The sequence below is a fragment of the Arachis hypogaea genome, chromosome 15 (assembly GCF_003086295.3).
Source record: "Arachis hypogaea cultivar Tifrunner chromosome 15, arahy.Tifrunner.gnm2.J5K5, whole genome shotgun sequence".
Classification (NCBI taxonomy): domain Eukaryota; kingdom Viridiplantae; phylum Streptophyta; class Magnoliopsida; order Fabales; family Fabaceae; genus Arachis; species Arachis hypogaea.
Window position 1 is genome coordinate 8033912 of NC_092050.1, and position 11483 is coordinate 8045394.

The 11483-nt window shown below is 41.9% G+C and overlaps 1 non-coding gene across 1 annotated transcript; it reads left to right on the forward strand.

The window, feature by feature from the left end:
- Positions 1-877: 877 nt before the first annotated feature.
- Positions 878-985, forward strand: LOC112752435 (small nucleolar RNA R71). The gene has a single exon (XR_003176872.1). It is a non-coding gene; the product is annotated as a small nucleolar RNA R71 (small nucleolar RNA).
- Positions 986-11483: the final 10498 nt, after the last annotated feature.

An 11483-nucleotide genomic window follows, 5' to 3' on the forward strand; every position in this document is an offset into this window, starting at 1 on the left:
GATGAGCCTCAGAGTCCTTTGGTTCCTCAGAGGGAAGCTCCTTATTGACCACTGGACGTCCCAGGAGGTCTTCCTCCTTGGGATTCACGTCCTCTCCTCTCCTCACAGGTTCGGCCATGGCGCTTATGTCAATGGCCTTGCACTCTCCTTTTGGGTTCTCTTCTGTATTGCTTGGGAGAGTACTAGGAGGGATTTCAGTGATCCTTTTACTCAGCTGGCCCACTTGTGCTTCCAGATTTCTAATGGAAGACCTTGTTTCATTCATGAAACTTACAGTGGCCTTAGATAGATCAGAGACTAGATTTGCTAAATTAGAAGCATTTTGTTCAGAGTTCTCTGTCTGTTGCTGAGTTGATGATGGAAAAGGCTTGCTATTGCTAAACCTGTTTCTTCCACCATTATTAAAGCCTTGTTGGGGCTTTTGATCCTTCCATGAGAAATTTGGATGATTTCTCCATGTTGAGTTATAGGTGTTTCCATAAGGTTCACCTAAGTAATTTACCTCTGCTATTGCAGGGTTCTCAGGATCATAGGCTTCTTCTTCAGAAGAAGCCTCTTGAGTACTGTTGGATGCAGCTTGCATTCCATGCAGACTCTGAGAGATCATATTGACTTGCTGAGTTAATGTTTTATTCTGAGCCAATATGGCTTTCAGAGTATCAATCTCAAGAACTCCCTTCTTTATAGGCGTCCCATTTTTCACAGGATTCCTTTCAGAAGTGTACATGAACTGGTTATTAGCAACCATGTCAATGAGTTCTTGAGCTTCTGCAGGCATTTTCTTTAGGTGAATGGATCCACCTGCAGAAGTGTCCAGTGACATCTTTGATAGCTCAGATAAACCATCATAGAATATATCCAGGATGGTCCATTCTGAAAGCATGTCAGAAGGACACTTTTTGGTCAACTGTTTGTATCTTTCCCAAGCTTCATAGAGGGATTCACCTTCTTTCTGTCTGAAGGTTTGAACATCAGCTCTAAGCTTGCTCAACTTTTGAGGAGGAAAGTACTTGGCTAAGAAAGCCGTGACCAGCTTATCCCAAGAGTTCAGGCTGTCTTTGGGTTGAGAATCCAACCATAATCTAGCTCTGTCTCTTACAGCAAAAGGGAAAAGCATGAGCCTGTAGACTTCAGGATCTACTCCATTAGTCTTAACAGTATCACATATCTGCAAGAATTTAGTTAAGAACTGAAAAGGATCTTCAGATGGAAGTCCATGACACTTGCAGTTCTGCTGCATCAGAGAAACTAATTGAGGTTTCAGCTCAAAGTTGTTTGCTCCAATGGCAGGAATGGAGATGCTTCTTCCATGTAAATTGGAATTAGGTGCAGTAAAGTCACCAAGCATCTTCCTTACATTATTATTATTTTCGGCTGCCATCTCCTTTTCCTGTTCGAAAATTTCTGAAAGGTTATCTCTGGATTGTTGTATTTTAGCTTCTCTTAATTTTCTCTTCAGAGTCCTTTCAGGTTCTGGATCTGCTTCCACAAGAATGCTCTTATCCTTGCTCCTGCTCATATGACAAAGAAGAAAGCACAGAAAAATAATAATAATAATAGAGATCCTTTATACCACAGTATAGGGATCCCTTTGTGAGTGGAAGAAAAGAGGGGGAGACAAAGAATGTGATGTAAAGGAAGAAACACAACTGTACGGATGGAAGAGATGTGAGATGAGATGTTAGGATATGAATAAATAAATAGAATAGGATGGGGGAAGGATAATTTTCGAAAATTATTTTGAAAAAGAGTTAGTGATTTTTGAAAATGGTTTTTGAAAATTGTTAGTATTTTTTTTCGAAAATTTTTGAAATTAAAAATAAAAAATAAAAATAATTAGTTAATTAAAAAGAAATTTTTGAAAAAGAGGGAAGATATTTTCGAAAATTAGAGAGAGAGAGTTAGTTAGGTAGTTTTGAAAAAGTTAAGAAACAAACAAAAAGTTAGTTAGTTAGTTGAAACAAATTTTGAAAAGATAAGAAGTTAGGAAGTTAGAAAAGATATTTTGAAAAGATATTTTTGAAAAAGATAAGATAAGAAGATATTTTTGAAAAGATATGATAGAAATTAGTTTTTGAAAAAGATTTGATTTTTAAAATCTCAATTAATGACTTGATTCATAAGAAATCACAAGATATGATTCTAGAACTTAAAGTTTGAATCTTTCTTAACAAGCAAGTAACAAACTTCAAATTTTTGAATCAAAACATTAATTGATTATGTTATTTTCGAAAATTTAGTATAAAAATAAGAAAAAGATTTTTGAAAAATATTTTTGGAATTTTCGAAAATAACTAAGAATTTTGAAAAAGATTTGACTTTTGAAAAAGATTTTGAAAAAGATAAGATTTTCAAATTGAAAATTTGATTTGACTCATGAGAAACAACTTGATTTTAAAAATTTTTGAAAAAGTCAATCCAAATTTTCGAATTTGATGAGAGAAAAAGGGAAAGATATTTTTTTGATTTTTGAATTTTTATGATGAGAGAGAAAAACACAAAAAAAATGCAATGCATGAAATTTTTAGATCAAAATATGTGATGCATGCAAGAATGCTATGAATGTCAAGATGAACACCAAGAACACTTTGAATGTCAAGATGAACATCATAGACATAATTTTGAAAAATTTTTAATGCAAAGAAAACATGCAAGACACCAAACTTAGAATTCTTTAATGCTTACGCACTAAGAATTCAAGAATGCATATGATAAACATGAAAAGACACAAAACAAAAAATCATCAAGATCAAACAAGAAGACTTACCAAGAACAACTTGAAGATCATGAAGAACACCATGAATGCATGAATTTTCGAAAAATGTAAGATGCATATGCAAGTGACACCAAACTTATGATATGACTCAAGACTCAAACAAGAAATACAAAAAATATTTTTGATTTTTATGATTTTCTAATTTTTTTTTATTTTTTTCGAAAATTTATTGAAAAGGGAAAATAAGGATTCCAAAATTTTTAATATGAATTCCAGGAATCTTGCCATGTTAGTCTAAAGCTTCAGTCCAGGAATTAGACATGGCTCACTAGCCAGCCAAGCTTTCAATGAAAGCTCCGGTCCAAAACACTGGACATGGCCAATGGCCAGCCAAGCTTCAGCATTTAACACCAGAGTATATTGCTCTTGATAACAAATTGCTGCTCATCATTTATCAAGTATGTAACTTACCTCTGATGGTTTGGAAGCCTTAGTCCAAAAGAATTTAGACATGGCTTTACAGCCAGCCAGGCTTCACATGCTTCATGAAACACTAGAATTCATTCTTAAAAATTTTGAATAAAATTTTTGAAAACATTTTTATAATTTTTTCGAAAACAGATGAGAGATTTTTGAAAATATTTTTGAAAAATTTTTTTGAAAAGAGAACAAAAAGAAAGTTACCCAATCTGAGCAACAAGATGAACCGTCAGTTGTCCAAACTCAAACAATCCCCGGCAACGGCGCCAAAAACTTGGTGCACGAAATTGTGATGTCCAGGCTCGAACAATCCCTGGTAATGGCTCCAAAAACTTGGTGTTTTGATCTTAATTCATAATTGTCACAACTTCGATACAACTAACCAGCAAGTGCACTGGGTCGTCCAAGTAATACCTTACGTGAGTAAGGGTCAAATCCCACGGAGATTGTTGGTATGAAGCAAGCTATGGTCACCTTGTAAATCTCAGTCAGGCAAATATAAAGTGATAATGGCGTTTTCGAATTTAATATAATAAAATAGGAGTAGAAATACTTATGTAAATCATAGGTAGGAATTTCAGATAAGCGAATGGAGATGCTTTTCGTTCCTCTGAACCTCTGCTTTCTTGCTATCTTCATCCAATCAGTCTTACTCCTTTCCATGGCTGGCTTTACGCAAGGGCATCACCGTTGTCAGTGGCTACATCCCCTCCTCTCAGTGAATAATATGCTCACGCACCCTGTCACGGCACGGCTATTCATCTGTCGGTTCTCGATCATGCTGGAATAGGATTCACCCTCCTTTTGCGTCTGTCACTAACGCCCAGCACTCGCGAGTTTGAAGCTCGTCACAGTCATTCAATCATAGAATCCTACTCAGAATACCACAGACAAGGTTTAGACCTTCCGGATTCTCTTGAATGCCGCCATCATTCTAGCTTACGCCACGAAGATTCTGGTTAGGAGATCTAAGAGATATTCATTCTAGCTTAATTCATGTAGAACAGAAGTGTTTGTCAGGCACGCGTTCATAAGGGAGAAAGATGATGAGCGTCACACATAATCATCACCTTCATCACGTTCTTGGGTGCGAATGGATATCTTAGAAGCGAAATAAGAAGAATTGAATAGAAAACAGTAGTACTTTGCATTAATCTTTGAAGAACAGCAGAGCTCCACACCTTAATCTATGGAGTGTAGAAACTCTACCGTATGAAAATACATAAGTGAAGGTCCAGGCATGGCCGAGATGGCCAGCCCCCTAAAACGTGATCAAAGGATCATAAGGTAATCCAAAGATGCCTAATACAATAGTAAGAGGTCCTATTTATAATAAACTAGCTACTAGGGTTTACATGAGTAAGTAATTGATGCATAAATCCACTTCCGGGGCCCACTTGGTGTGTGTTTGGACTGAGCCTGAGTGTTGCACGTGCAGAGGCCATTTGTGGAGTTGAACGCCAGTTTCTGTGCCAGTTTGGGCGTTCAACTCTAGTTTTGGATCCTTTTCTGGCGCTGGACGCCAGATTTGGGCAGAAGGCTGGCGTTGAACGCCAATTTACGTCGTCTATTCTTGGCCAAAGTATGGACTATTGTATATTTCTGGAAAGCCCTAGATGTCTACTTTCCAACGCAATTGGAAGCGCGCCATTTCGAGTTCTGTAGCTCCAGAAAATCCACTTTGAGTGCAGGGAGGTCAGAATCCAACAGCATCAGCAGTCCTTCTTCAACCTCTGAATCTGATTTTTGCTCAATTCCCTCAATTTCAGCCAGAAAATACCTGAAATCACAGAAAAACACACAAACTCATAGTAAAGTCCAGAAATGTGAATTTAACATAAAAACTAATGAAAACATCCCTAAAAGTAACTAGATCCTACTAAAAACATGCTAAAAACAATGCCAAAAAGCGTATAAATTATCCGCTCATCAGAGACCGTGTTTTTGATTTTCCTTTTCTTTTTCCCTTGTAGGTTTTTTGCTACCTTTTTAAGAAAAAGAAATGGCTTCCGTAGATATCCTTTCTCAATGGGTTGATGTCACGGTCCTAGGGGAGGAACCCTCGGTCGATACTGAGTTTATCACCAACCTTCGCACTCACCACAGAATTTGTACTTCTGAGGATGACGAGCCGAAGTATGAATTGGTAGTCCCGGGTTCTGAAGACCGGGTTTGCTTTGGGAGAGTCAATGAGGCGGCCCCTCATTTTTTCTTTATGTATGAGTGCATGATCACCCGTTTGGGTGTTTTCCTTCCTTTTTCAAACTTTGAGATATCTGTTTTGCATCACTGCCGAGTTGCCCCTACCCAGCTTCACCCCAATTCTTGGGATTTTTTGAAAATTTACCAATTTATTAGCCAGGCTTTGGAGTTTCCGACTTCTTTGAAGATTTTTTTCTATCTCTTCCACATGACCAAACCCTTCAGTGGGCTAAACAATAAGCAACAATGGGCGTCTTTCCGAGCCATACAGGGTCGGAGAGTTTTTACCCTTTTTGATGAATCCTTTCATGACTTTAAAAATTATTTTTTCAAAGTTCAAGCCGTAGAGGGTCACCATCCCTTTTTTCTGGATGATAATTCTTCTCCCCGATTTCCTTTATACTGGCTGGAGGCCTCCCCCTGTGAGAAATATGGTCTGGATGACCTGGATGAGGTAGAAGCAGCCATTGTGGGGTTCCTCCGAGAAGTGTGGGGGAGGGCCCCATACTTGGACACAAAAAAGTTTCTCCAGGGGTCTCCGACCTTTGTCCAGGCACAGCTAGGTAGCTTTTATTTGTTTGTTAGATTTTCGACTTGTCTGACTGACTTTTTCGACTTGTCTGATCTATCTGTTATTGTCCTTTCAGAGATGGCAAAGGCAAACGCTCAGGAGTCTTACCAAAGGGTCCAGGAGGCTAAAGCAAGATCTCGTGCCAGGACTGGTGGCGCCAAGGGCGGTTATCTCTCCTCCTCCTCCTCCTCGGAACGTTGGGACTCCCTCTCAGCCCATTGTAATTTCTTCTTCAACTTTCTCTCAGCCGCCCCCCTCTGCTCGACCTTCTCCTGAGCCAGAGAATAAGAAGCGCAAGACCTTAGAGTCTGGCTCTTCTGGTGAGGTGAAGGCGGATGCTCTTGCATTCATCCGAAAGAACATCTATCCCAATGTTCGTATAAGCATGGATGATGTTTCTGTTCGGCGCCACCTTACCACTCTGGTTGAGGAGAGCCTTAAGGCGGCGGGGGTTTGTGGCAAACTCTTAGATATTTTCGAGAAGGCTCCTCTCAGCTCTTTAGGGATAACCTCAAGGGTCGAAGAGCTGGAAGGAAGGCTTCTCATATATCAGGAGCATGAGGGAAAGTTGAAGGAGGAAGTCGCCAAGCTGAGGGAGGAGAGAGATAACCTCCGGGAGAGGGAGAGAAAGTTGCAAGCCCAATGCCACATGGAGGTCGGTTTGAGGAAGACAGCACAGGATAGCTATCAAAGTTTGTTTAATGATCTTGTGTCTGTGAAAAATGATCTGCTGAATTCTCGGAAGGCATACGCCGAGTTGGAGGACTCTATTGCTGATGGCGCTGAGGAGGCTTGGAGGATCTTTAAGGAGCAGGTCGGAGTCATTGCTCCTGACTTGGACCTCTCTCCTTTAGATCCTGATAAGGTTGTCATCGATGGTACCATTGTGGATCCCCCTGTCCCCGAGATTATTTCCGAGTCAGATTTGAAGACTCGGGGGCAAAGGATTATAGAGTCTCCTCCTCGCCCTAAGGATGCCCCGAGTTCCTCCACAGTTCCTCCGACTTCCTCTTCATCTCCTATGGATGCCTCTCTTCCCGGCCCTGGTGGTGTTCCTCCTGGCTCTGGTGATGGTGATCCGGCTACTCTCCTTCCTAAAAAATAATTTTGTTGGCTATATGGGGGCCCGGCCTGTGGGTCCCCCCTTTTTTAAACTCTTTCTTTGTTTGTGTTGGTGGTGATTGAATAATTTCTTTTGGCCTTTTAAGGCCGTAAACAAAATATTTATAAGTACCATTTTTTGGATAAGGGTTTTGAGTTTCGGAAAATACCCTTTTTTGACTAAGGGTCTAAGTTACCTTATGCGTTCATGCTTCTCTGATTTCGAGCTTCCCTTTGATCTTTTCTGGAAAAACCTTTTTCTTTGGCTTTGTCTGCCTTTCTGAACCTTTTTATTTTAAGGATCTTTAGGGCAGCCTTTTAATCTTTTCTTAGGTTTTTTTCCTATCTCTTTTTGGTTATTCCTAGTACTCAATTTCGTTTTATTGAGTTTTTATGACTTAGGCTATTTTCGTGATTCATTTCTGTTTTACTCGGTTTCTCATTCCGACTTATAAGTCGGGATGTTTTCGAGTTTATTATGATCAACTTGTATAACCTCTTTACGCCGACTTGTACCTCGTCGTTTCATCCTGACGACCATCTAGGTCGGTCATGGGATTTTTACGTTTTGTCAAGCTTAAGTTGGCACGTTTCGTAGAAAGGAATAGAAAACAATAAAAAAGGAATTTATAAGAGATATTTGTAAGATGAAAAGATCTTTATTAATTGGGGGGGTGGGGGGGTACTTCATTGCTACTAAGGGTTTTTGACAGTCTATTTCCCTTAGCCCCTACTATGATGCCTCGTTAAAAACCCTTCTTCAGAAAAAACCCTTTGGTTCTGGGAAAAAAAATCATGAAGTTGGGAAAAGAGTACATCAGGGAGTAGAGTTCACTTTTAGCTATAGTACCTTTTCATATTACAAGCATGCCACGACCTTGGTAACTCGGTGCCGTCCAGGTCGGTCACTTTATAATAGCCTTTTCCTAAGATCTCATTGATTTTGTATGGTCCCTTCCAATTTGCAGCGAGCTTTCCTTCTCCTGATTTGTTGACTCCAATGTCATTTCTGATCAGGACCAAGTCGCTTAGGGTGAATGTTCTTCGGATGACTTTTTTGTTGTATCTTGTAGCCATCCTTTGCTTCAATGCTGCTTCTCTTATCTGGGCTTCTTCTCGGACTTCGGGGAGCAAGTCGAGCTCCTCTTTGTGCCCCTGTATATTCCCGATCTCGTCATGGAGGATCACTCTTGGGCTTTGCTCGCTGATTTCTATTGGGATCATGGCTTCTACCCCATAAACTAGTCGGAAGGGAGTTTCTCCAGTGGCGGATTGGGGTATCGTCCTGTAGGCCCATAGCACTTGGGGGAGCTCTTCGGCCCAAGCTCCTTTTGCATCTTGTAATCTCTTCTTTAGCCCTGCTAGTATGACTTTGTTGGCCGCCTCGGCTTGCCCATTGGCTTGCGGGTGCTCCACCGAGGTGAACTGGTGTTTGATTTTCATACTGGCTACTAGGCTTCTAAAGGTAGAGTCGGTGAACTGGGTTCCATTATCTGTAGTAATGGAATGAGGTATCCCATACCTTGTGATGATATTTTTGTAGAGGAACCTCCGACTTCTTTGAGCGGTTATGGTGGCCAATGGCTCTGCTTCTATCCACTTTGTGAAGTAATCTATTCCCACAATCAGGTATCTGACTTGTCCTGGCGCCTGGGGAAAAGGACCTAACAAATTCATTCCCCACTTTGCAAAAGGCCATGGAGAAGTGATACTGATGAGCTCCTCTGGCGGGGCCACATGGAAATTTGCATGCATCTGGCATGGTTAGTATTTTTTCACAAATTCTGTGGCATCTTTCTGTAAGGTCGGCCAGTAGAATCCTGCTCGGATTACTTTCCTGGCTAGTGATCTCGCTCCGAGGTGATTTCCGCAGATCCCACTGTGGATTTCTTCTAACACTTCGGTGGTTCTTGAGGTCGGTACACATTTTAATAATGGTGTTGATATCCCCCTTCTATAGAGGATATTTCTCACCAAAGTGTAATGTTGTGCTTCCCTTCGGATCTTCTTAGCCTCCTTTTCCTCCTTGGGGAGGATGTCGAATTTCATGTATTCGACCAAGGGGTTCATCCATCCGAGGTTTAATCCGACTACCTCAAGGACCTCTTGTTTGTCTTTTTCTTTTACAACGGAGGGTTTCTGGAGAGTTTCCTGGATCAGGCTTCTGTTATTCCCTCCTGGTTTGGTACTTGCTAACTTGGATAGGGCGTCTGCTCTGCTATTTAGATCCCGAGTTATATGTTTGACCTCGGTTTCTATAAAGCGCCCAAGATGTTCCAGAGTTTTTTCCAAGTACTTTTTCATATTTTGGTCCTTCGCCTGATACTCTCCACTTATCTGGGAGGTCACCACTTGCGAGTCGCTGTATATCATCACTTTTGTAGCACCGACTTCTTCCGCCAGCTTCAATCCAGCAATCAGAGCTTCATATTCTGCCTGATTATTTGAAGCTGGGAATTCAAATTTGAGGAAAACTTCTATCTGGGTTCCCCTTTCATCCACCAATATTATGCCTGCACCGCTTCCTGTTTTGTTCGAGGATCCATCTACATAGAGTTCCCATGTAGTTGGTTTTTCCTCTTGGTTTCCTGCGTATTCTGCGATGAAGTCGGTGAGGCACTGGGCTTTAATCGCCGTCCGAGCTTCATACTTCAGGTCGAACTCGGAGAGCTCTATTGCCCATTGAACCATTCTCCCTGCAACATCCGTCTTTTGGAGGATTTGCTTCATGGGTTGGTTCGTGCGGACTCTTATTGTGTGAGCTTGAAAGTAAGGCCGTAGTCTTCGTGAGGCCACTACTAAGGAGTAGGCAAACTTCTCCAGTTTGTGGTACCTTAGCTCAGGGCCTTGTAGAACTTTACTGATGAAATATACTGGGTGTTGTCCAACCTCGTCTTCTCTGATCAGGGCCGATGAGACGGCCTTGTCTGCTACAGATAAGTATAGGACGAGGTCTTCCCCAGCTATAGGTCGGGTCAAAATAGGAGGTTGGCTTAAGAATCTTTTGAACTCCTGGAACGCCTCCTCGCATTCAGGAGTCCATTCAAACTGACATCCCTTTCTCAATAAAGAGAACAGTGGGAGGGATTTTAGCGCCGATCCTGCCAAAAATCTGGAAAGGGCTGCAAGTCGGCCATTCAACTGCTGGACCTCTCTTAAACAAGTCGGGCTTTTCATCTCTAGGATAGCTCTACACTTGTCGGGATTAGCTTCAATCCCTCTTTGTATTAGCATAAACCCTAGGAATTTTCCTGCCTCTACCGCGAAGGCACACTTTGCAGGATTTAGTCTCATCCCGCCCAACCTTATGGTGTCAAAGACTTGTGAGAGGTCAGACAAGAGGTCGGCTTCTTTCTTGGTCTTTACCAGCATATCGTCGACGTATACTTCCATTAGGCTCCCTAGGTGAGAGGCAAACACCTTATTCATCAGCCTCTGATATGTGGCCCCTGCATTTTTCAATCCGAATGGCATGATCACGGAGCAAAAATTAGCTCTGGGCGTGATGAATGATGTTTTCTCCTGGTCTGGCTCAAACATCGGGATTTGGTTATACCCCGAGTAGGCGTCCATGAACGACAAGTATTGATACCCCGAGCTGGAGTCCACTAGGGTGTCAATACTTGGCAGTGGATAAGGGTCCTTGGGACATGCCTTATTTAAGTCGGTGTAGTCGACACACATTCTCCATTTGCCATTTTGTTTTTTGACTAGCACTACATTGGCTAGCCATGTTGGGTACTTGACTTCTCTAATGAAGCCGGCTTCTAGGAGCGCTTGTACTTGCTCCTCTACTATTAGGGCTCGCTCTGGGCCGAGCTTGCGTCTTCTCTGTTGTACAGGTCGGGACCCCGGGTAAACCGAGAGCTTATGGGACATGAGCTCGGGGTCTATCCCAAGCATGTCGGAGGCCTTCCAGGCGAAGAGATTGGAGTTATCTCTTAGGAGCTTAGTCAACCCTTGTTTTAGGGTTTCCCCTAGGTTGGCCCCTATGTGAGTATTTTTTCCCTCCTCTTCGCCGACCTGTATCTCCTCGGTTTTTCCTCCCGGTTGTGGACGCAGCTCCTCTCTAGCCCTTGCGCCTCCGAGCTCTACTGTGTGAACTTCTCAGCTTTTTTCTCTCAGGTTTAGGCTTTCATTGTAGCATTTCCTTGCCAATTTCTGATCTCCCCTTACCGTTGCTATCCCCGCTGAAGTCGGGAATTTCATACAAAGGTGAGGGGTGGATACCACCGCTCCGAGTCGATTAAGGGTAGTCCTGCCAATTAAAGCATTATATGCTGACCCTACATCGATGACTATGAAGTCTATGCTCAGAGTTTTTGATTTTTCCCCTTTTCCAAAGGTGGTGTGGAGGGGCAAAAACCCTAGTGGCTTTATTGGCGTGTCACCTAGTCCATATAAGGTGTCGGG